The sequence below is a fragment of the Pan troglodytes genome, chromosome 16 (assembly GCF_028858775.2).
Source record: "Pan troglodytes isolate AG18354 chromosome 16, NHGRI_mPanTro3-v2.0_pri, whole genome shotgun sequence".
Taxonomy (NCBI): domain Eukaryota; kingdom Metazoa; phylum Chordata; class Mammalia; order Primates; family Hominidae; genus Pan; species Pan troglodytes.
The window spans coordinates 17,045,796-17,073,150 of record NC_072414.2 but is presented as its reverse complement, the minus strand read 5'-3'; positions in this window follow the sequence as shown (position 1 = coordinate 17,073,150).

The window sequence follows — 27,355 nt, the reverse complement described above, 5'->3', positions numbered from 1 at the left end:
CAATTTCCTTCACTCAATAATTCCTGACCCAAAGTAAACACTTCATAAGTATTTTTTGAATATACAAATATATAGTACAAATTATCAAGGAGCTTATAAATAAGTAAAGACACAAACCAGCATTATAGTACAGTTTGAGAAATATCAATATTGTGGTATAGGAGGAGGTATGTAAACTATTAGAAGCAACTGTTAAATAAGAAGCAATTCAGAAAGACACACAGTGTGGGTGATATCTGAGTTAAAGGACAGAAAGTAAGAAGATAACCAGATGGAGAAAAGAGAGGAAGATCTTACAAACATCAGAAGCATCAGAAGTTACCAAAAGAAAAGCAAGTACAAAATAATCATAAGAAAAACAATTGCATCCCAATTATTATGACAAACATAATTAACTATGAAAACCCAAAACAGTTCATGCTTTGATAATGCTAAAGTTCATATGTAGATTAAGATGTGATAGAACAATCTGTAAATCTTAGTGCTTCCTAACTTTTGAGAAAATATTTTTAGGCAAGATATGCTGATTTAAGGAAGAAAAGTTGCTAATGGATGAGGCATGTCCCTCAAAGACAAACACTATGAACACTATGTAAAGCCTTTATAATGCAAAGGTGCCAGGTTTTTTTTTTAAGTCCTTGGAATCTCAATTGGCAACTTTGAAATTCATGTGTAATTCATGAGTTTTTTAAAAGAAATGTAATAAGTTACACAAGTGATTCTAGAGCTTGTCTTTAGGCTGAGGTAGATATTGGCATTGTAAGTTGAAGTGTTAGAAAGGAACAATAAGAATTAAGAATAAGCAGTAATTTCTGTCAAGATCTGTGGCACCCAGTCTCACACATAAGGCTTTTTGGAATCTCTTGGTTTCCAAGGTTCAGGCTCTCATGCTTTAGTTTGTACATAAAGGACTTAAGTTATTCTTAAAGCACAGTTTTAGCACTTCATACCAGGAGATGGTTATGAGACTGATCACAGGATAAAGTGAAATAGGATGTGTGCCTGCTTGTAGAAGGAACCTCTTTCCTTCTGCCATTCTATTCCTACTTTTCTGGCAGGAAAGTCCTAGAAAAAATTTCTTATACAGATTAATTTTAAACAATTTACATTATATTTTACTATTATTAGCTTCTAGAATATCTTAGCTTAGGCTGGCCCTGGTGGCTCACACTTGAAATCCCAGCACTTTGGGAGACTGAAGTGGGTGGATCACCTGAACTCAGGAGTTTGAGACTAGCCTAGCCTAGCCAACATGGTAAAACCTAGTCTCTACTAAAAATCCAAAAATTAGCCGGGTGTGGTGATGCGTACCTGTAATCCCAGCTACTCGGGAGGCTGAGGGAGGAGAACCATTGAGCCTGGGAGGTGGAGGCGGCAGTGAGCCAAGATTGTGTCACTGCACTCCAGCCTGGGCAACAGAGCAAGACTCTGTCTCAAAAAAACAAAAAACAAACAAACAAACAAACAAAAAAACTTAGCTTATATATTTCTCACAACTGATCCTACCACTTTACTTCTTTTTTCCTGTTTATGCCAATTATTTCTATTCCTCTTTACATATAGGCAGAGAGATATGACTAAAATGCGTCATAGACAACGACATCTACTAAATTTACCTATTCTTCATGTTGAATTCCACAACAGATTTCAAATACAACCAAAATCTCCAAGTGAAATCTTAATTCTAAATTGAGTGCTTGTAGTCTTCAAATATATTCAAATAGAATATCAAAGCTCAATAAAAATAGTTATATCACTTGGGATGGTATTTAAAATATTTTTTCCTAAATAAATTCAGCTTCAGAGGATGAGAAAACCTTCATTAGGAGATGTATTTTAAAGAACAAATTAAGTTAAACAAATGTGAAAGAAATCATACTTTATTATGTTGAATATTAAGATATTTTTTGTTACTATTGTGAATTAATGCCATCCAAATATTGAGTGATGTAATTCAATTTAGTAAAAGAAAAAATTCTAAATTATCAACTTCTTTCCTTATAAAAATGAAATATGCTATAACTTGCATTGTTTCCATGGCAATGACCCTGATGATCAGAAAGAGAGGTTAAAACATAAAAACATTTAAAATCATCTAATCTAAATTATAAAAAAGAAATCCCCTTCTTCAGAAAAAATAATTTTTTAAGGAAGCACTCAAAAACAAATCTCTACTAGTAGATACACAGCATACACATCTCTTACTATTTCCCATGCAGACTGCATAAAAAGGCTTGCTGACTACTTTTAAGAAAACAACATTCAGATGTCTGGAAAGTATCTGAAATGCACGATTAATCTACACGGATAATTTTCTCAAGAAACTAAATTTTGAAGACAAGTAATTCAAAAGTATATTGTCTTTAAAGTAAATCCACTGGTATTCTTAAACTGCTGTAATACTTTCTCTGTTTACCTTATAGTGTGAACCTCTCAAGCTATGGGAATGCATGTAATCTCTAAGAATAGCTGACTTCTTTTGTAGGAAAAAGCTGTTAGAAATGACTGTTAGGATTTCAAATGTTTGGGAGTGTGTATTCATGTGGGTTTTATGTGTTGAATATTTGCATTTATAATTTTAAGATGCTTAAATCCAAAACTAAAATGACCCATGTAACATAATTCTGCCATAGGATAAATTAAATTCAATTAAATTTTTCCATACAAATTATTATCTACCACAATGTAAAAATATTTATATATCATAAAGATGTAAGAAACACTGACTTCTGTAATACAGCAGAGTTCAATTTCACTGCTACTTAGCTTGATGATATTTTAAGGTCATGTCTCTTGGAATACACATTCAATATTCATTGCCAAATGTCTGAGCTCACCTCTCTTGAAGCCATATTCAATTATCAAATGAAAATAATTTACCAAGCAACCTCACAAAACACAAACTCTAGGTAGCATTAAGGTTTTTCAAAGTGATTATTCCTTACTGGTAGTGATCCTAAGATATTAAAACTCATAGATCACATGATCTGAGATTTTTTAATTGAAAAGCTGTAGCTGTAAACCTTTAATTCAAAGTCGGATATCACCTTCAGCTGTCAAAAGAATTACACAATCACTTAAATTTCTGGAATGAAAGAGAAAATGAAGAGAACAATAAAAGTAACTTTGAAATGCACTGGGAAACAATTGGAAGTAACCGAATGGAGGCAAAGACAGAGAGAGAGAGGGCTGTTTATCTAACCTTTCCTTCTTGAGTAGGTTTTCTCTGATATCTCTAGAGAAAAATTGGATGTGTAACAATGAAATACAAAATACAAGATATTGTCTTCGTATAATTACTTGCAATGATTCCAAAATGGCAGAATTTGAGAACCTGCTAAATAGGACAACAAAGTGATCTGCTTTTCCAAAATTTTGCCCCTTAACTAAAATATTATTTCATGGTGAAGATCAATAAAACTGACAATTGGAATTGCCAGATATTATCAGATTTTATTTTTTGAATGCTTAATAGCTGACCCAAAATCTGGTCATAAAAATGGAAGTTAAATTAAATTGTCCTCAAAATTTAAGTTGCTACATTTGTAAGCACCACTTCCTTCTTCAAAATTTCAAACTTTCTCATATCTAGCAGCAAATTGAAATTAGGAATCTAAGCATGTAAATTCATCGTGGAAACCAAATTGATTAAAATTTTCTGTGTATTCATGATAATGTTTAAAATTTTTGCTACATTTAAACCCTAAGTTAGTTACAAAAACTCTAAAATTATGCTTGTTTGAAAACTTGGGCTAACTTGCTTTTGAAAACATACTGACATATTCATTCCATTCTTATAATTATTTTTGTATCACTCCCAAACAGCACACCATTGTATATGTCCCCAAAATGGCACTTCTTTGCTAAAGCCATTAAGACAGAAATACTTTTGAGCCAGATGCAATGGCTCATGCCTATAATCTCAGTACTTAGGGAGGCCTAGGTTAGAGGACTGCTTGAAGATAGGAGTTCGTGACCTGCCTGGGCAACATAGCAAGACCCAGTCTTTACAAATGAAATGAAAACAAAATATAAAATAAACTAGCTGGGCATAGTAGTGCACACCTGTGGTCATAGCTATCAGGAGGCTGAGATGAGAAGACCATATGAACCTAGGAGTTTGGGGCTGTGATGAGCTATGATTGCACCACTGCATCTCAGTCAGAACTACGGGTTGCTGAGTTAGAAATAAGTTCTCAGTTCTGAATATAATAACTGCTCCTGACACTCCCCAGAATCCTGCAAATGAGCTGGCTTTTCTGGTGCCTCTCTATAGTCCCTCTTTCTCAGGAAACACCCCCATGGTTTTGCCTGCTGTGCTATTAATTACACCCATGCTTATTATATGTCAGTTCAGTTTTATCTAGATTCTCCCGAAGTCAGTGCTGAACTTAGATGTTTGAAAATGTATATATTGTAACAGTTACCAAAAAGACAAAATACAGCTAGATATTTATGCTATTTGTTTTATTTCCATCATAGGTATATTTCCTTTTAAAATTCATATGTATCTTTCTCTAAGGATTATCTCCATTTTCAGATGTTAAACACTATCTCATGCACAAACCACCTAAGCAGCATAGACACAGAGTCCATGTCAGGGAATGTTACATTCAGGATAGGCACCTATTATTCTGTAACTCAGAAGTAGGAAAATGGATGTCCTCAAGCAGATGCTTTTCTTGACAGATACAAAAAATTGACAAGGATCATTGACTTACTTCCAACCCACCATTCATCCCTTTTCTCTTATTTTGACCCTAAGGGTCCCAGAGGGATAATGGCCCTACATTGTTATTTAGAATTCAGATTTCAGACTGCATTTCTTATATCATTTTTTATAAGTAGTGGTTGCACACAGTTGAGACAATACTATGATATTAATCTACATTCCTCGTTAAATTGATTTTTGTCTTCCATTTCTTTAGCTTAGGTACAATTTCTCACACGGTTTCTCAGGAAGGAACATTGGGATTTCCCAATGACTTAAACATTTAGAACATAGTCTATTCATAAATATGAAGAGCTTGTGTAGAAAGTATAATTTACTTATACTATTACGCTTAAGAAATAATGTGAAAATAATCTTATAACATTTGCATGCATATTTGCTGCAAGAGTCATACTTCATTGATACTTAATCATAATCTTGGACATTGCGGGTTCCAATAACCAATATTTAATGCAAGACTGTAAACTTACTAGAGAGAAGACCTTATTTATAAATTTTCATGTATTCTTTTCTTGACAATAATAATGAGCTATGAGATTTGTATTTTAAAAGATACTTAGTAATAAAAACTTTAATTTTTGAAACTTTTATTTTTAAATTCTGCTTAATTGCATAAAAGTTAAAAGGTAATATTTAATATTTAATGAGACTTATTGATCTAAATGATGATATGCAGCTTGGGTTATACTTGCAATTATAAGATTTGCTCATTACACCTAAGCAATCTCCTTCACTCAATCTACCTCCACAGAGGAAGCAAAATTAACTGAATCATAATATCAAAGCATTCCATTATGTTTTCTATTAAGTTGTTTTGTTCTTTGAATCATTGTCTATTTTAATTTATCCTTTTAGAAAGAAAACAAATTACTTAACTTGCATTTCCCACTAGAAGCTTCACTGCAGCTAGACTTGGAATTGATTTCAGGCCATTTTTTAATAAATGATGGTCCCCAGTGAAGGATAGAATATTTGAGCAATCAATACTGAGTAAATAAAAGGGTTTTTTGGGTAAACAAGAGAGAAGATACCTATTTTTTTCAAATATTTTAAATATTTAATAACCTATTCCTCATCTAAAACAAGCCACAATTACTGGAAATGATGGTCAGAGGAAGGTTTTAGCAACCCTGTGTAATACTACACATCATGTTGGATCACTATTACAGACAAACACTTGTCATGCTGCATTTTAGTAATTCTACACATTACCAGAGAAATGAACAACTCTTATAGCCACAGAAACCCAACGTAGCTACTTTCTACATATTCTTGTTTTAGCAACCCTGTGTAATACTACGCGTCATGTTAGATCACTATTACAGAGAAACAGTTGTCATGCTGCATTATAATAACTCTACACATTACCAGAGAAATAAACAACTCTATAGCCACAGAAATCCAACATAGCTACTGTCTACATATTCTTGTTTTAGACCTTTGGTGAAAAAACTACTATGTGTATTAAATATATTTTACTTTAGTTTTATCACAAAAAAGAAAAATGAGAATTCTATTAAATACTAATATAAACTCTGAGTGGCATGAAAGAAAAATTAAAATCAAAGCTGATCTTAATTAACAAAATGTATTATCTGCTTACATGTATATACAACTATTCATATACAAAGGCACACATGCACTTGTGGTTTTGAAAAATATCTATTTCATTTCAAAAATTCATTGAACAATATTACATATGGCAAGAAAACTGCTCTTTTTGAAGGATCTTTTAAAAATTGTTAAACTTTATTAAATACTTCAAACTAGCAAAGCTCAACTTCATCACAATTATATAATAACACTGCACGCTTTCATTTTTATCTGGAGAAATATACCTATCCCTTGAAATAAACTCTGTGAACATCCTGCTCACAGATTTCATTTCAAGCCTTGAAAATGCAGAAAATCAATGCCAAATATACTTGCCCCAAAAGGAAAAGAAAATTTCAGGGGTGTCAGGATGTTTTATCACATAAAATACAGAATTGCAATTTGTATCTGAGCAGGCAACACACCTCCAAAAATAATACAATACTTATCACAAAATACATTCACAGATACTAGATTTGGCACAAACCACTCCATACAGCTATTGATCAAGTCAGTATTGAAAGCTTTATTACAAAATCTATGGCCCGTTTCTACTCTCCAACAGACATTTCAGGATGCCACAACCTTGCAGCTCCACTCTATCTTTAATTTCCTCTAAATACCCTTGGCAGAAGAATGAGAAACGTCACGTTTTTTCATTTAATTTCTAAAGAACATCACATCCTTTAAGAATAGGTTCTTGAAATTTTAAAATGTAAAACATAAAAACCCTAAAGAAAAGAAACAAACTTCCAAAAACTTTTCTTCAAAGTCACAACAACTTTATATGCTACGTGTTCTTGTAAAATACCACACACACAAACTCACATGCATTCCCACCCCCCCAAAACACACACACACGTAGCCTCATAATTATATATATATATATATATATATATATATATATATATATATATATAATGAATTCCAACAGAAAAAAAGCCAATTTCGGAAAGATGGCTTCAATTTTGATGCATTTACTCACACCTAACTCTATTTCAATTTAACTGGTGCAGAGGCATTACAATACCCTGTAACAAAAACCTGGCGGAAGATTACAACAAATTGCTTAAACGTCAAACCAAAGACTCACATAATTTCATCATAAAGTGAAATTAGCATCCAACTCTCAAAGAATTAGAACATACTTGCACTTACCTTGGCCTAGTCCATTCCCCTGATGACCCAAAAAGACCACAGTCATCATCAACAGTCCCGGAGCCCATGTCCACATCCTTCTAGTGACACTTTCATGTCTTCTGGCCATTGCGTCTTAAACTCTGCATATTCAGTGGGGTGGATGTGAAAGTAAAATACATTACATTCTTAGAGAAATATACTACGACTCAAATCCCATATCTAATATGCACTGTGCATTTCTGAATTATCCTGCTTACAAGGAGGTACATTTGAAAATCATGCTTCCCTTTAGGATTGTCATATTGATGATTAATATGAAAGCTCATTCATCTTTAATCTTTATTCTAAGCATTCATCTGAATTACATTTTTAATATCATTTTCCAAAACAGGCCATTTAACCTATGAATGTTAAAAAGTACTCCCAATATACATATTGGAGTTCAGTCAAGCAAAAAAATTGTGTATGGACATTACTTAAGTATAACTTGATATTTAGGCAAATTGATGAATTTAACATACCATGTAATCTCTACATATATACAAAAGGACTTTTCAACACATTTATGTAAGTTTAGCATAAATACCCTTGAAAATATTCTCAAGTTTTAAGTGGTATTCTAATTATGGCAGTAATTAACTGAATAAAGAGATTCATCATGTGCAAAAACTAATCATGTTTACTTAAAATTGAGGGTAAAATTAATTATAGAAGTTACAAAACACTTGTAATTTTGATTTCAGATATATAACCCACAGGACTTTCATATATACAAATATTATATATGACAATGTATATTTGAATGCTCATTTTGAAACTGCTTTTCATACTGACACATGAAAATACTTAAATGTCCACCAAAGCAAGGTTATTTATTCATACATTTGAATGATATACAGTAGCTCAAAAGAATAAACTTGAGTTGCATGTACTAATATGGATGTGTCAAAAATGAATAGTGAAACAAAACTAGCAAATTGAATAATGATAAGTTCAAAACTATACCTTTCATATGTAAACATGTACAATAGTTAAAACTATACATTTTATGTTGCATAAATATATAATACAGTATAATAGCCCATAAGAATGACAAACACCTTCAAGACCAAAGTTAGGAAATTACAAGACTACAATTTAAATGATTAACAGGTGGAATTTTAAATCAGAGGTTAGTCCTAAATCCCAATTTTTCCACAGTTGACAAAATACAGAGTTAAGAAAAGTAAACTTAATGATTTCCAGAATGAATGCTTTATTCAAAATGCTACATAATTCCAATTCTAATAAACTTGCAAGGGAATCCAGTCACCCAGAAGTTTTCTTTCTCCCTTTCTCCTACGTCACGAAAGGGGAAGATTTAGTTACCAACTTTGCATTACTTAACTTCAGACTCATAGTATCAGAGCTAAGGAGAAATTTAAGAAACACCTAACTCAACCTCTCCATTTTAAATGACCAAATGAGTTGAGAAGGTTACAATGACATTTCTAAGTTCATATGTAAAAACAGAATTTTGATGACAATGACAGTTTAAGTACTAATAAACACTCCATGAAAAGTTACTGTAATCCAGGTTATTTTACTGTGCTAAATGCCTTACATTCTTTACCCAGTTTAGTTTTCACAGAAATCCTATGAACAAAGCACTTTCAAAATTTACCACTTCACAGCTAAGAAAAACAAGGCTTAGAGAAATGCTACAGGATCCCCTAGTCATGAAGTTAGTAGGTACTATTGTGGAGACTGAGGCAAAACAGGACGATTTCAATGCCTATGCTCTGAACAAGTAAACACTAAGCAGGAATTTAGTTCTAGATCTCCCAATTGTAGTCCAATAATCAGCCAAAAAATGATTCTGAGAAGAGGGGAAAAAAAGATGTCTTGTGTACGGAGCCTCAAGTATTTGATCCCAAATACATCTTCAGATTGAAAATCATTCGAGCATAAGGCAATAGAATTTTTAGTTTGTTTCTAAAATCATCAACCTTTCCCAAGTTGAACATACAAGTATATTTTATCATACATATACTATATGTATATATAATGTGTGTTTATATAAGTATTCCTGTGGTTTATATATCTGGACTTGGAATCACAAGTGTTTTGTGATATATTTATTTATTTTCTAAAGTCTCCCTCTGTTGCTCTGGCAGGAGTGCAGTGGTGTGATCATAGCTCACAGCAGACTCCAACTCCTAGGCTCAAGTGATACTTTTGCCTCGGCCTCTCAAGTAGCTAGGACTACAGGCACGCACCACCATACCCGGCTAATATTTTTATAGAGATGGGGTCCCACTGTGTTGCTTGACTGGTCTCAAACTCCTTAGGTCAAGGGATCCTCACACCTAGACTTCCAAAAGCGATGAGATCACAGGTGTGAGCCTCCTTGTGTTTTTTGATTTCTTCCATTAATTTTACTTTTAAATTTAATTACACAAGATTAATTTTGTGTACATAATGAATCTCTTTTGAGGTTTAAATTACTGATATAATTAGAGTAACACTTAACATGAGTGTAATCTCAGCACTTTGGGAAGCCGAGGCGGGTGGATCACCTGAGGTGAGGCATGAGCCACCGTGCCCGGCCTATATACATTCTTTTAACTACTACTTGCAGATATTTGTTCCCTTATAATTATAGGGGAACCACTTTCACTTAGTATCAAAATATCCAGATCCACTCATCAAAGTGTAAATAATCCTTGAGTAAATTACTTTTGCAAATTTATTTTTATGTAATATTTCCTTAACTTCTTCTTACCTACATCCAGTAGTCATTTTAAAAGGCAGAATTTTTACTATTTTATATAGAACTGAGGCAGAATTTGAAAAAAATCTCAAAACACTCTTCAGGAAGGCCTGGCATCTAAAACACCAGTTCCAATACATATTTTAGTAACATTTTAATGGACAGATGGTTTTCAAAATGTTATTATAATTTAAAAAAAACCCTTCCTCTCTTGAGTTGATGTTTGTGGAAAACTAATATTTCATAAATGCCAAGTTACTATGATGTATTATCTGAATGCTGCCCCTGCCATTCTATAAATATAAAAATCATAGCTTTCTAGCTAACTTTGGTATTAGTCAACAGTTGTGCTGATGAAAAAGTAAAATCAATTCATTTTTTAAAAAATTTCATGAGAGAAAAAACAAGTAACTTGTAAGAAGCATGGTAGATGAACCAAAAAATAAAGTAAAATTAACCATAAAGACATGCCATGGACTTCTCTTTTTTTGGAACACCCTTTTCATGCATATGAGAATAAAAATTAAATATTAAATACCTACTTTATGTATGTACTTTTACTTGTACCTATTGCTCTTTAAAGATTAAAATAACTCCTAAAGCCTGGATAGTTGAGCCCATTGTGCTCTTCTGCCCATAAAATTGCTAAGCTGTGAATGGAAGTCCACATTAATAATATGAAGATGTTCATCTCTGTTTTTGCAAGTTAAAGGAAAGAAGTTTGTTTTAATCTAACCAGATAGAAATGAGGCTGGACACGTTTAAAAAAATAAGCCCCAAAGCAAATGCTATCAAATGCAGAATAGAGAGAAGAAATCCTTAGCAAGGCGCTAATTTACCAAAAGTTAACATCAGGGTGAATGTCAAGAAGAAAACTGGGAACACAGAAAACACGTGATTTCTGTGTGGCACAGCGTACAGGTCATCACCGTGGCCTCCTCTGTCCTCCTGGGCACTGACAGGCCCCAATTCCGCGGCGGGGGCAAAAAGCCGCGGCGGCGGGGAGAAAAAAGCCGTGGTGGCAGGGCACAAAAAGCCACGGCGCCAAAAAGTCAGGGCAGCGGGGGCAAAAAGGCGCAAAAGCCGCGGCGGCGGGGACAAAAAGACCCGGCGGCGGGGAGCAAAAAGCCGCGGCGGCGGGGAGCAAAAAGCCTCGGCGGCGGGGAGCAAAAAACGGCGCCGGCGGGAGCAAAAAGCCGCGGCAGCGGGGGGCAAAAAGCCACAACGGCGGGGGCAAAATGCCATGGCAGCAGAAAGCCGCTGAGACGGCGCAAAAAAGCCGCGGGGGCAAAAAGCCGCGGGGATGGGGGAAAAAGCCGCGGGGGCAAAAAGCCACAGCTCTGGGAGCAGAAAGCCGCCCCAGCGGCGGCGGCGGCGGGAAAAAGCCGCCGCGGCGGCAAAAAGCCTCGGCGGCAGGGGTAAAAAGCTAGGGCGGCCAGGCCAAAAACTGCGGCAGTGGGGGTAAAAAGCCGCGCGGGGGCCAAAAGCCGCAGCTGCGGGGGGAAAAAGCCGCAAAAAGCCGCGGCGGCGGGGGCAAAAAGCCACGATGGCAAAAAGCTGCAATGGTGGGCGCAAAAAGCCTCGGCGGCAAAAGCCATGGTGGCGGGGGCAAAAAGTCGCGGCGGCGGGGGCAAAAAGCCGCGACAGCGGGGGGAAAAAAGACGCAAAAAGCCACGGTGGCGGGGGCAAAAAGCCGCGACGGTAATAAGCCGTACCGGCGGGGGCAAAAAGCCGTAAAAAGACGCGGCAGCGGGGGCAAAAAGACACAGAAAGCCGCGGCGGCAGAAAGCCGCTGAGACGGGGGAAAAAGGGTCGGCGCGGGCAAAATCAGCGGCGGCGGGGGCAAAAATCCACAAAAGTCGCGGAGGGGGAAAAAGGGTCGGCGCGGGCAAAATCAGCGGCGGCGGGGGCAAAAATCCACAAAAGTCGCGGAGGGGGAAAAAAGTCGCAAGAAGCCGCGGCGGCGGGGGAAAAAAGCCGCGGAGGCAAAAAGCTGCAGCGGCGGGGAGCGAAAAGTTGCGGCGGCCGGGGCGAAAAGCCGCGGCGGCGGGGGTAAAAAGGCGTGGTGACAAAAAGCCGCTGAGAAGGCAGAAAAAAGCCGCGGCGGCGGGGGCAAAATAGTGGAGATGGGGTAGAAGGCCCGCACAGCTTGGCATTGCTGGAGTGTGATGTGATAGGAAAAGTGCAGCCGAAGACACAAAAAGATGTAAGTAGGCTTTACTCAGTGCAGCTAAGAACCCAGATGTTATCTTGAGGGTATTAACTAATAAGCAGTTTAAATCAGAATGGCACATTCTGATTTTTTGTATGTTCACATTTGGCAGGCATAGATACTGTTTGAAGAGAGGAAAGTCAGTAGATAGAGTTTACAAATATGTGCCAAGTCTAGAAACAAGAGACTAGAGGGATAAGGACCTTTCAAAATAAAATGCAAGATTTGAAAACCGATTGGCTGGGGCATGAGGAAAAGGCAGGTCTTTAAGGTCAATCCCTGTTTTGCTTTAAGTTGTTAGGGGGTGGTTTTATCACATATTGTAGAATATGTCATTTCAGTTTTGAAGATCTTGAGTTAAATTGTCCTAACGTATCTTATGAATTTGATTTTCTTCCCTGGGAAGCTAATGTTTCAAAAACTTAAAGAGTATAGATTTCCAACTTGTATCCAATTTATAAAATTATCTGTAGGCTGCTGGTTTCAGGAGGAGGCTCATGAATATTCTATTTGCAGAGGATATATCAGGAGTTAACAACAGCTTCAATATTTGTGGACGACCAGTTAACTAAGCCACCTCTTAGTGTATTTAGATGGAAAATCTTAGCTGAAGATATTCAATAATCAACCAAGAGTGACTAAAAAATTCAATAATTATATTTCATTGTAATTAATTTGAATTGAAGCAGCCATATACAGCTAGTATTTACTACATTGAACAATGCAAATAAGAGGAAAAAATTAATAACCATCTCTAATACCACATGCCAAAATCTTCATAAATTTATTCTAACTAAAGGAGTTTATCAGAAGCAGCAATTGAAAGCACCAACTAAACCAGCTGGGGATAATTCACTGTCATTCTCTCAGAACCATCTCTTCTCTGAACAAAACAAGTACAATAGTTCATTGTGAATCTGCATTCTCCTTGCCTATTTTAAGTTTTTGATGTCGACACTAATTTGTGAAATCCCTCCTGTGGTGTGATATTTCGTTTTCCTTGCTTTCTGTTAGGACAAGAATGCTTCAGCTCTTAATTTAAAATTATGTTTCTCCTTCCTAGGTTGAGTGAACTTAGAATGCATTCTCTGACATATCCAAGTTTTTGTTAATATGAATTTGGGGGAAAAAGCATACTTAATTAGCTAAGACTTCTTATTCTAGGCTTGACCCTGTGTTTGACATCTTTTGAATCTGTAGTTGCATAGGCTGCTCTCTGACACCGGTTAGTGGCCTGGAAGCTATATTAACGTTAGGGGAGGTGGTGTGTGAGCATTACAGGTATCCTTGCAAGGAGAGACTTGTCTTATCTCAATACGTCTTTTTTTTTGCACACAAGAAAGTCAGTGTTTGAGTCTTCTAAAATCTTCCTATTTCCAAGTTGCAGAGTACCATTGATTCCTAAACAAAGATCTAATTTTTGAGTCAGAGATGTGGCAAGGTAGTGAATCACCATTATAATTTAACAGTCTTCAAGATAAAATTCTCTCTCTGATAGTAAGATTTTGCCCAATTATTAAGATATTTGGGTGTTTCGTTAAGAATGGAAGACACTAGTCTCTTGAGCAGAGACTATAAAGGCCTCAGATGATCATTTATAATTTTATGCTCTTTTCTTAAACACCTTCAACACAGTTGGAAGCAGCCGATATTCCCCAGAGTTGTTGTGTTTTTGAAACCAAATGCATGGTTCAGTGGTAGAAAACTGGGTTGATCCAAGCTGTTTTCAGTAAACACTTCATTTCAGGTGACCTATTTCATATTAAATAATCTCTAGATCCTGTCTTCAAAACTAACTAGATCAGATAACCTACCCTGGATTTTCCCCTTTTAGGGTCTGTGAGCTGCAGTCCCTTTTGTGAAAATGATTGCAATGACAAGATAGAGTTGTAGACGGGGAAAATATTTTGACTAATTTAAGCATAGTGGTATTTCATATGAGAATTTAAGTTACACACATTTGAAAATTATAATGGAGTCTCTTGACTGAGCTTTAAAGAAAAATAGCGTTTAGGCTAAAAAGGGAACTGCTACCTCTCCTAAAATCAGAAAGATGTTACAGTAATTCTCCATTCTCTAGAATTATCAGGAAGCACCTTTGTGATGATTTACTTTTGTTCTTGGGAGTGTGAGCCCGTGTAGTCGTGGAACCATCAATTAGAATGATGGCTTTCTGATCCCAAAGTCATTCGTTCTGAAAACAATATTTTTCATAAATTTGAAAGTGAGAAGGTTTGATCTTGCCATTCCCAAGTAACTCTCTTAATAAGAGGCATCAGCCTGCTTCAGTGACAGCTGTCACCTTCCAGTGCTGAGAGTCATCTTTGAGTTCTCCATTTCACTCCCTACACTCCAATTTAGCTGCAGTTCTCTTGGCCAGTCCTCTGAAATACATCCATGGCCTGACGACTTCTCACCACTAATACCACTCATACTCACAGCATTCTCACCTAAGTCACTACCTATTTTCTGTGAATTACAATAGCCTCCGAATTTATTTGCTCACATAACCTATTTATTCTTCACAGTGCATGAGATACACCCCTTTGAAATGCAAACACAGTCATGTTATTCTCTGGTGAAATTATCTCATATATTCCTATCGCATTTAAAATTAATTCAGAATCATCCCATGATTATCAAAACCCTACATGCTCTTCCACAGCATGGTTTACTTCCAGGATATCTCTTCAACTTTTTTTTCCACTGTACTGAATTGGTGACTAATAGTCATATTTTTGTTTTTGCTCAAAAAGTCTTGACTTGTAAATTTTTCAGTTTTTCTTTTATCCACAGGTAACTCTTTTTTCATAAGGCGAATTTCTTGCTTCCTTGAGTTCTGCTCTCAAAGATACCCTTCATTTTCTACCTAATATTAATAACTTTAATCACTCATTATTCCATTACTATGCTCTATAGTGTATACAATTTCTGTTCTTGGTCATGTTATTAACTAAAGTATTTATTGGTTCCAGTAATTTATTCCATAAATACTGTACACATAAAAATTATGTTATTTTTATTGCTGTATGCTCAGCTGCCCAATAACTGTTTGAGGATTAACATATTTGTTAAATGCACAAATACATTCTTTCACAAATATTAGTTTAATAATTTTATATTAAACTCCTATATACTTACAATATGAATTAGATAACTCAGAATAAACATTCCGTTGGAGAAAACTAAACAATTTGTTATGAAACATCCTTAAAAGCATCAGAAAGTTAATACAGCAATGAAGAATTACAGGACCAAATTAAGAATGGTATGCAAGCCTGTTTGTGAGGCTTATGTTTGGGTTATCTCTTTACTTAGAGTGACTATAAATCTCAAAAGAGAACTAAAGGGAGAAATAACCATATCTACTAACATGGTAAGGGTATTTAAACATCTCTTAGTAATTGAGAAAATTGAAAGAAAAGAAAAAAGAAAGGGAGAAAGAGAAACAGAGTGAAAGGGATAATGAAGGAGTGAAAGAAGAGAAAGGAAGAGAAAAAAAGTAAAAAGGTGGAGGAGGGGGAGGGAGGAAGAAAGAAAGGTGAAAAGAAAGAATGGTAAAGTTTTTAACAACATAATTTATCCTTCTAGAATATGAATGTTGGTCTATTTGATGATGTCCCACAGATTCCTTAGTCTCTGCTCATTTTTTATTTGTTATTCTTTCTGTTTCTCAGAGTCAGTATTTTCCATTTTCTTATCTTCAAGTTCATGACTTTTTCTGTGTGTGCAAATATACTCTGAAATCCCTCTGGTGATTTTTGAATTATTATCATTGTAGTTTTCCACTCCAGAATTTCTGTTATCTCTTTGTTGATATTCCTACTTTTTAATATTTTTTCTGATTCCTTGATTTCTTTGTTTATGTTTTCCTTTTGACATTTGAGTATAATTAAGAGAGTTGTTTTAAAGTCTTTGTCTAGTAAGTTTGAAGTCTGGGTTTCCTTAGAGATATTTTCTGTCAGGTTGTTTTGTTCCTTTGAATGAGCCATACTTTCCCATTCTTTGTATGTCTTGTAACTTTTTTTGAAAACTGGACGTTATAATAATTATAATTACTATGTGGTTACTCTGTAAATCAGAACCACCCCCTACAAACACAGTAATGTTTTGTGGTTTTAAATTTTATTTACTTATTATATTCTCAAGGTTTTTATTTTTAGTGAAATTTTCCAAAGTGATGTGCAAAACTGTTTGCTTTATAAGGTGTGGTCACTGAAGTCTTTTCGTTTCCTTAACAAATGTTAAGCTAATGTTTTGACAGTGATTTTCTTGTATGTCAGGAATTAAGCAAACAGGCAAATACAACAAACACAAAGAAAAACAAGTAATCATTATCCAGCAAAATATGTCTCTAGGCCATGCAGACTGGCTTTGTGCTGGGTTCTTTAAAGCCGGGACAAAGTGTGTGTTCACTCTTGCACTGAGTGAAGTTCAAGTTCACTCTTGCACAGAGCTTGCACTGAGGGGAGGGATCGGCCAAGGTAAAAGTGTAGGGTCTTCTTATGACATTTGCCAGCATGTGGCTTAACCTATGCATACATGTGACTTTCTAGACTCTCCCATGTACGTGAATGATTTTGAATGTCTTAGTTTTCCAAATACTCTTCTCCAACTTTTCTTCCTGTGCTGAAGGTGATCTACTATATGTGTAAACTCTAATTTTTGCCCTAAGCGTCTGTGGTTTGTTAGGTCTCCTTGCAGAGTTTCTTAATAATGTCCATTCCTTATCTGTTCTGTATTCTAGCAACACAGAAAAAAAAAAAAAAAGCCTTTCATTAGTCCTTTAGGTATCCCCCAGACCAGTCAGAACAGACACATAATAATTTGCGGGTAAGATCTTCTCTTGTTCCTTTGGACCATGGACCAGGATTCCTCACTGGGAACGTGGGCTTCTGACACTTCAAAACTGCCAATTTGCTGGGGCAAAGGCAAGTTAAAAATGTCATAAAGTTTTCCAGTTGTCTTTTTCTTGAGTCCACTATCACTCGGTTGTTGTAATCTTTTGACCATTTTCCAGAGTTTTGGCAAAGTTTATTCGGACAGTTTCTCTTAGTTGTGTGATGTTTCTGTGGGGAAATGAAAGATTGCAGCTGTCTCCACTGCCGTTTTGCTGATGCTCCTCTTTTGTCAATTTTTGCTTTATGTTATTATGCTTTGTTATTCGTTCATGTATTAGTTTTCTAGGGCTGCCATAACCAAGTAACACAAACTGGGTGCCTTGAAAAACATACATTTATAGTCTTATAGTCCTGGAAGCTAAAAATCTGAGCTTGAGGTGTCAGCAGGGATGGTCCCTTCAAGGGCTATGAGAGAAAGTCTGTTCTATGCCTTGTGTCTAACTTCTGGTGGTTTAGTGGCAGTCTTTGGCATTCCTTGGCTAATCTCTGCCCTCATAATCCCATGGTACTCTCCCTGTGTGTATGTCTCCCTCTACTCAAATTTCTTCTTTTTATAAGGACATCAGTCATATTGAATTCAGGCTCATCTGATTTTATCTTAACTTGATCACCTGCAAAGAACTTATTTCCTCATGAGGTCATATTCAGTGGTTAGGATTTCAGCATCTATATAGAGGAAACAATTTAGCTCATATCTGTGCATACATGATTGTAATAGCTATGTCTTCCTAAAGCGTTGACCCCCTTCTTACTACAGTATAAATCTTTAAAATCCTATTCACATTTTTAATAGTCTATATTGTGTCTTATGAGTATAATGAGTTCAGTGTTCTTAGGATTGCCCTTTGCATATATTTTTTGTCATCTTTTTACTTTCAACCCATTAGTATCCTTGCATCTCAGCGTATATTGGGATCACTTGTTTTAATCCAGTCTGACAATCTCTGCCTCTTGATTGGATTTTAATCTGTTCACATTTAATATTATAATTGGTATAATTCTGTTTATGTCTGCCATTTTACCGTTTGTTTTGTATATTTCTCAAATATTTATCTTTATTGCTTTATTTTGCAATGAATGAATATTTTCTAAAATAGGGAACTTTAGATTACTAATGAATTATTTTACTATATATTTTTGAGAATTTTTGTTGTTGTTGTAAGTTTACCATATAGGTATATGGAAAATTAATTATTCAAATCATCTTCCAACTTATACTAGTAAAATTTTAGTAACACATAGAAACATCATTCTTATACAAATCTCTTTTATTTCCTCCATTTTAAAGTATTATCACTTTACACATTACATCTATTAAAGTTACAAAGCCAACAATACATTTTAGTAATTATTACTTTACCATCTAGAGTGATTACCTTATCACGATACATTTTGCTTCCAACTACCTCCTTTTTGATGTTGCTGGAAAATATGTTATAGACACATTACATTTCTACATGTCAAATACTCAGCAATACATTATGCATATATTATTATTATTATTATTATTATCATTGAGACGGAGTCCCCCTCTGTTGCCCAGGCTGGAGTGCAGTGGCACAGTCTTCGCTCACTGCAAGCTCCATCTCCTGGCTTCAGGCCATTCTCCTGCCTCAGCCTCCCGAGTAGCTGGGACTACAGGCGCCCGCCATCACGCCCGGCTAATTTTTTGTATTTTTAGTAGAGACGGGGTTTCATTATGTTAGCCAGTATGCTCTCGATCTCCTGGCCTCGTAATACGCCCGCCTCAGACTCCTGAAATGCTGAGATTACAGGCGTGAGCCATCGTGCCCGGCCATTATACACATATTATTTTATAAACAATTTATGATAAACAGAAAACATGCATTTCTACTGTCTTTTACAATGTTAATTTTACCTATACCAGTGCTTTTTTAAAAAAGTGGATTCAAATGACTGTCTTGTGCAACTTGCTTTTAGCCTTAGGAATTTATTTTGGTGTTTTTTCTTTTTTTGTTTGTTTGGTAGGTCTGCCAGCAACAACTTCAGTTAATATTTCTGTTTCTCTGGGTAAGTCTTTGTGTTATCTTTATTTTTGAAAACTAGTTGCTGGATAAGGAATTGGTGGCTGACAGTTTTTTTTCCTTTGCATCTTTTGAATATGTTATCCTACTACCTCTTGCCTTCCATTGTTTCTGTTAAGTCAGCTGTTAATCTTACAAAGCATAGGTGCACAAAAAATAAACATGTGCATGAATATTTACAGCAGTAATATTCATACAGTCAAAAAGTGGAAACAATCCATGTGCTTGTTGACTCATAAATGGACACCCAATTTTCAGCTGTAACAAAGAATGAAGTACTTATACATGGTATAATATGGGTGAAATTTGAAAGCATTATGTTAAGTGCACAAAAGGACAAATATTACTTGATTTTATTCACATGAAACATCAGGAATTGGCAATTCAATTGGGATATAAATCAGATTAGTGGTCATTAGGGCTCAGGGAAGCAGAATAGGGTGTAACAACTTTATGCATAATGGGTTTTTAGAAGGGACATGATGAAATTGTCCTGGAACATTGTGAATATACTAAAAGCAGCTGCGTTGTATGCTTTAAAATGCTTAAGTTATTAATTTTATATTATGTGATTTTTACCTTAAAAAAAAAAAGAGAAAACAGCCTTACTCTATACATAATAAACTCAAGATGTGTAACAAATTTATATGTGAAATCCAAAATACTATAATATTTAAGGAATAGCTAAATAGAATAACACTAAAATTTAACATAATGAAATATTTCCTTAAAAAAGAAAAAAGCACAGTAATTAAAAGGGGAAACATAGTTAATATTTTTTCTCTCCATTAAGCATGCCATTAACTGAGTAAAAAATCAAGGTGCAATTATGTAAACTACATTTTCTAAAACCATAAAGAAAAGAAATGAAAAGGGATTTGGGAAAAAAATCCAAAGGTAGAGTCAACTACACAAAAAAAGCTTAGTGTCATTAATCATTATGAAAATGAAAATTGTAAGTGAAATAGGATAAAACTACAATTCAAAGAGAAAGCCTAAAATTTAAACCCCCCAAAAATTCTGGGTTTTGGAGAGCTGGGATGGAATAGGGCTCCTAACCTTACAACAATGAAAGAACCCAACTAACTTCAAAGTCATGAGTTTATTTTTATAGCAACCAGGTTGCCAAGAACTGAGTCAAAATGTGAGGGAAAACAAGCACCTGCAAGGAGAAAGAGGACAGATGCACTTACATAGGACAGATGCACTTACATAGGACAGATGCAAATAGACACCACTATGACAAGTAAAGCTGGAATAATCAATAAATTCCTAAAGACAAAGTGGGGCTGGTGAGATTGGGAGACCGCTGACAGCTGCAGAAGTTGGGAAAGATCCATGATCTTGAAAACTTTTTCCCCACAAACCCACTGTGATCTCTCAAGCAATTGGTAAGGAATCCAAGAGAGTCTGTTTATGATACAGATCAGGGAGAGCAGAACACTTGGGAGGTGACCAGGTCTTGGGGGCCGAGCCCTTATGAATGGGATTAGTGCCTTTATAAAAGAAGCTCAGTGGAGTTCTTGTGTGCCTTCCACTATGTGAGGACATAGAAAGAAGGCACCATCTATGAACCATGAAATGGGCTCTCATCAACACTGAATTTGTGAGCATCTTGACCTGAGAACTTACAGCCTCAAGAAGTGTGAAAAGAGAAATATCTGTTGTTTTTTAGTCACCCAGTTTATGTTATTTTGTTATAAGAGTCCAAATAGACCAAGATATTCCACTTAATATGCAGGGGAAGGCAACAAAAACTGCCACACTTAGAATACTCCTGATGCTGGGAGTATGAAAACAGGAAAAACAAAACAAAACTGCTCTTGAAGGTGAAGGAGGAATATCACTGAGCTCACCAACACAGCCAGGAAAAGAACAGAAGTGTGAGAAGGCTACATTCCTGAGAACCTGAGAAAAAGTACCTGCATAAGACTGAGATGAAATTATCTACTCTAGTTATAATTGAAATCCCAAAAAGAAAAGAGGAAAAAATAATGGAGCCAAAGAAATATTTTTCAAAATAACTGCCAAAAATATTCTAAAAGAAGTGACAGAAAATCAAACTTCAGATATAGGAAATTCAGAGAATGTCAAATAGAACAAAAACAAATAAGAATTACATCTTGAAAAATCTTTAAAAAATCAACTCTAAATTTTATATCTTGCTCCAAATATATAGAGATATAAATAGGTTATCTTCAAGATATGGAGAAAGCCATATCATGGAAACACTAAAATAAAGCTGTGGGAAGGACCACATTGATATTAGACACAACAGAGTTCAGAACAAGAAATAGTATCAGAGATGAGAGATAATAGATAATATAATAATCAATTCTCAAGAAGATGTAAATATCCTACTAATTAGGGTATGCAGCTAACAACAGAACCTCCAAATACATGAGGTAAAATATGAAAGAAATCAAAGGTGAACTAGAAAAATCCAAAATTATATTTGCAGACTTCAACACTTTTGTCTTAGTAATGGACAGACTAGGCACAATCTCAGTAATCATGTGGAAGATAAGAACAACAATATCACCAACAAGACATCCAATCTGCAATGGCAGATACTCTTTCCTTTCAAGTGAAAAGAAAAAAAAACCAGTAGGAATATTCTCTAACAAACCCAGAATTTCTAATATTTGCGGTCTTCCTTCCTTCTTTCCATCTTCCTTTCCCTTCTCTTCCCTTCCCTTGCCTTCTTCCTTCCTTTCTTCTTTTCCTCTTCCTTTTCTTTTCTTTTTTCTTTTCCTTTCTCTCTTTTCTTTCTTGTATTCTCCTTCCTTCCTTCTTTCTTTCCTCTTTTTCTTCTTTCCCTCCTCCCTCCCTTCCTTTCTCCCTCCCTTCTTTTCTTTTATTCTTTCTTTCTCAATTTCTTGCTTTCTTTCCTTTTTTCTCCCTTCCTCCCTCCCTCCTTTTCTTCCTTCCTCCCACCCTTCCTTTCCTCCTTTTACCGTCCTTCCTTCCTTCCTTCTCCTCTTTATTTTCTTTGTTTCTCTGCATTCCTCCCTTTTACCATTCTCTCTTCCTCCTTTCCTTCCTCCCTTCCTCCTTTCTTTCTTTCCTTCTTTCTTGTGTTCTTGCTTTCTTTTTTCTCGCTTTCTGCCTTTCTCCCTCCCTCCCTCCTTCCCTCCCTTCCTTCCTTCTCTCATTTCCTCCTTTTCTTTCTTCTTTCTTTCTTTCCTTCCTTCTTTCCTTCCTTCTTTTTTGTTTCTTTTCTTTCTTTCTCTTTACTACAATTCACATTATTTAAAAAAAATTAAGAGAGGGAGGCAGAAAAATAAAGAACACTTTAATCTGCAGGTAAATAGATTATGTCTGCTGTAGACAAAAGAATGGCCTCCCAAAAATGTTCATGTCCTAATTCCCAGAGTCTAACATACAAATATGTTAGGTTGCAAGGCAGTGGGAAATTAGATTTCAAGTGAAATTAAGGTTGCGATAAAATGATGGAGAGATTATCTTAAATGAGTGGGATCAATGAAATCACAAGCTTCCTTATAAGTGAAAGAAGAAGGCAGAAGAAAGACAACCATGGAGGTGGTGGCATGCGAAATTACTCAACATCACTGACTTTTAAGATGCAAGAATGAGGACCCAGTGCGGTGGTTTACGCCTAATCCCAGCACTTTGGGACGCCAGGGTGGGTGGATGACGAGGTCAGGAGATCGAGACCATCCTGACTAACATGGTGAAAACCCATCCCTACTAAAAATACAAAAAATTAACTGGGCATGGTGGCACGTGCCTGTAGTCAAAGCTACTCAGGAAGCTGAGGCAGGAGAATCGCTTGAACCCGGGAGGCAGAGGTTGCAGTGAGCTGAGATCGTGCCACTGCACTCCAGCCTGGGCAACAGAATGAGACTCCATCTTAAAAAAAAAAAAAAAGGATATAAGAATGAGATCATGTTCCAAGGAATAAAGGTGGCCTCTGGATGCTGAAAAAAATCAAATACATAGATTCTGCCACGTAGCCCTCAGAAAGACTGCAGCCCTGCCCAAAACTTGATGTTAGCCCTATGAGTCTCATTTAAGTCTTCTGAACTCCAGAACTGTAGGATTAACAATCACTTTATTGTAAGATATGAAGTTTGTGTTAATTGGTTACAGCAGCAAGTGGAAGTTTATATAGTAATTGTATCATGAAAATCAGAACCATAATTTACAACTGCTTTTAATACTGCACTTGTGTTTGAAATCACGTACATGGAAATGATCTCTATGTGTATGAGGGAGGATAGCAAATTGATGCCAAAATAATGCAAATGTAAATCTTACACTCATTTCTATGTAGGTTTCATTTAATCTTTGAAATTAAAATGAAATTAAAACATTGTGATATTTTGATGAAATTAGACTAAAATGAACAATAACAAAATAAGAACTTATTTATATTCTTTATATGGTCAGTAAAGAAGTGATAGTGGAAAAAAACAAGATCAAATGAAGGTGATGATTTAAGAAGTTGGAAAGATAGCTTAAACTACAAAATGGTATATAACTAGTGGACACTTAGACACACTGATTGATGAACTTCAGCTTTTGGCTTGCTGAGAGCATAAAATGAGAGCAGCTGAGGTTTGCAAATTTGTAATCTCCTTGTGGAAAAACAGGCAAAAACACATCTCAGCCTAATAAGATTTATCTACTAAAGAGTCAAGACTTGATCCATTTGTCCTTGTAATTGAAAAGCCAATTCAAATACTGATTTGATGTATTGTGTGAACAACCATTGCTGATTATCATCGCATACCTCACAATCTCTTTAATCTGATATCTAAAATATTTGGTAATTCCTAGACTTTCTCTTTTCAAACCCAGTACGGTTTAATTTCAATCTTAGAAGAGTTGTCTTTGAGAAATTATTCCCTCTACTGCATCTGTGAATGGGCATAGCATGGTTACATACATACTGTCACCCCAGAGAACATTTGTTAAATTAAAGCCAAAGTTTAAAGCAACAGCTTTAACTCACTGGTTTTACTAACGTTTTCCTCCCCAATAGCCACAACAACATTGATTCCCTCACACCTTTTAACATAAAGCTTGGTGTTGTCTATTTTTCAGGTGCTGTCATCTATATGGTCTCAGTATTTTAAAAATCAGCTTCCAGCCCATATGGTGGCTCATGCTTGTAATACCAGCAGTTGAAGAGGCTGAAATGAGAGGATTCTTTGAGCCCATGAGTTCAAGAGCAACCTCAGCAACATAGCAAGATCTAGTCTCTGTCAAAAGTTAAAAACAAAAAAAAGATGGGCATGGTGATGTGCACCTGTTGTCCTAGCTATTTGGGAGGTCAAGGTGGAAGGATTGCCTGAGCTTGGGAGGTTGAGGCTGCAGTGAGCAGTGATTGAACCACTGCACTCCAGCCTGGGCAACAAAGCAAGACCCTATCTCGAAAAATATATATAATAAAAATAAAAATCAACTCTCATTGATTTCTACATAAATATGCACAGGTGATGTCCATACAGACATAAATAATAACATATCTGACAATGATTCCATATGATCTTCAAAATGTAAAATGCCTATCTGTGTAATTGACTGCTTAGTCTCATTAATGAATATAGATTCAATTCTGCTTTCTTGTTCTAGATAAATTATATAATCTAGCTTTTGGTTTCACTTATTTACTGATAACAACAGGAAGAATGACAAGATATCTATTTTGGAAAATTACTCTGGTAGGAGTAAAGATGAAACAATGATAGAATTGCACGGAAAACTAGAAAAAAGTATGGTCTTCTGATATTCTATCACATCATATACTAAAGGCCTCATAAAACTCAGATATTTTACCTAAAAATGTTATTTTCATCTTAGGATCAAAGCATGAGACTGGAATTGTATTAAAATGTGCTTGTATCACAAGCACTTGTGCTAAAAATGAGGGGAAAACATCACTACTGATATTTTAAACGTATGTTTTACTTTCCATCAACGTGAACCTCAACTTGATATGATGCAGATTGAACGAAATCACCCATAATTCCATATGAAGAAGGCCTGTGATATTTTATGGGAAAATAAATAGAGAAAACGCTAACAGAAACCCTATTAAGCATGAAGCTTTATGGAGCAAAGACAAATCCAGTGGTGAAAGATACACACTCGAGTTCTGTTTGTTGTCTTGGAACAATACGGTTTAGAGGTGACTGGCGGGTGAGGAGAACATATGCAAGTTCACCAAAGAGAAAAGCGGAATGAGGCAATGCCTCTTCCTGACTATATCTCTTACTCAGATAACTATATAATTTATTGTCCAGTAAAGGGTATATTAAAAAATCATATTAAAAGTCATGCAGTGAAGTTGTCCAGGGAAATCAAGACTTAACAGTCTCACTCTGACAATAATGAATAGTGGGGTTCCCTCAAGATAGACTAGGACATGACCCCACACTGGCAGGTAGTAGTACCAGAAAAGAACCCATGGAAAATCTTTACCTTATGCTTGAGATAAGGACCAGGCTAAAGTGAAAGCCAGACATAAAATTCTATCTGAAATATATCCACAATCGAAGAAAATATGTGGTGTACAGGCATAGAATGTCTTTACTGGATCATTGAAATAGTAAGATAAATTCAACTTTTTACGTTGTTTTCTTTTCCTCCAGTTAGGGCTTGAGGTTTGTCTCTGGAGAGTGACTGTCAATTGGAGCCCTGCCTTTCTGGGGTTCTGGGCAGGTAGTTGTGGATGCTTAACATGTGCCTTTCACAGGACACTTCCTTACCCCAGCAGTGGCCAGGTGTGCATCCCACGACCAGGCCTCCCTCTCACAGAACATCTGTTGAGACTAGGAGATGCCTGGTGACTGTTGCCTGACCTGTGTCCTGTGTATTTCTGACAACAGCCACTCTCAGAGACCCTGGCCAGGAGGAGAGTTAGGTTCCAGTGTAGCTCAGCTCAGACACATGGAGGCCACAGGGCCAAACATGGGAAATCACTGAAGTAGGTTTATTACTCACAGATCCAGAGAGAAGAGGGTAGCTGAGAAGAGGGTTTAGCTGTGTCCCCAGCCAAATCTCATCTTGAATTACCACACGTTGTGGGAGGGAACAGGTGGGAGGTAATTGAATCATGGGGGCAGGTCTTTCCCATGCTGTTCTTCTGATAGTGAATAAGTCTCACAAGATCTGTTGGTTTTATAAAGGGGAGTTTCCCTGCACAAGCTCTCTTATCTTGTCTGCTGCCATGTGAGACGTGCCTTTCACCTTGCGCCATGATTGTGAGGCCTACCCAGCCATGTAGAACTGTGTGTCTATTAAACTTCTTTCTTCTGGAAATTACCCATTCTTGGGCATGTCTTTACCAGCGGTGTGAAAATGGAGTAATACAGTAGCACACCTCATAGGGCTGAACAAAATGGGGAAGATGAGTGGGCAGCAGGAGAGAGAAAGGGGGTCTGTGGGACTCCAGCCTTTATTGGGTCCAGAACATTACCCAAATAAGTTTTCCATGGGGCTCTAGTCGGTGGGGTGAGTGCCAGCAGGCACATTTCTTGGCTCCCGCTGCAACTGAGCAGGTCACTGTGGCATGTGGGTGCTGTCCATGTGGGCTGTGAGGTCTGTGGGGTGAGTCAGGTAGGTTGTATCCAACGGTTCTCTAGCGGGTATTCATCAGGAGGAGGCAACTGTGTAGGGTGAATTTATGGGCCAGCCATACTGAGAAACTGTGAGGGTTAGAACTGGAAATTGTCAAGGGAATCTGAACCCAGCTACCATATGAGAGAGTTCGACTTACGTTCAATGTGAATGCCATGGCAATATTAAAAGGTAAGAATTGGCTCCATACGTGCTTGAGGTATATAGGAGAAACCTAGAATTTATGCAAACAGTGAAGATTGGATGTGTTTTCCATCACATATTTTAATATTAGCAGCATATTATATATGTCAATCCACCAGACATTCAGAAATACATGCTTATGAAAATTTTTTGCACCTTCAGACAAAAGTGTAGAAGACATTTGTAACC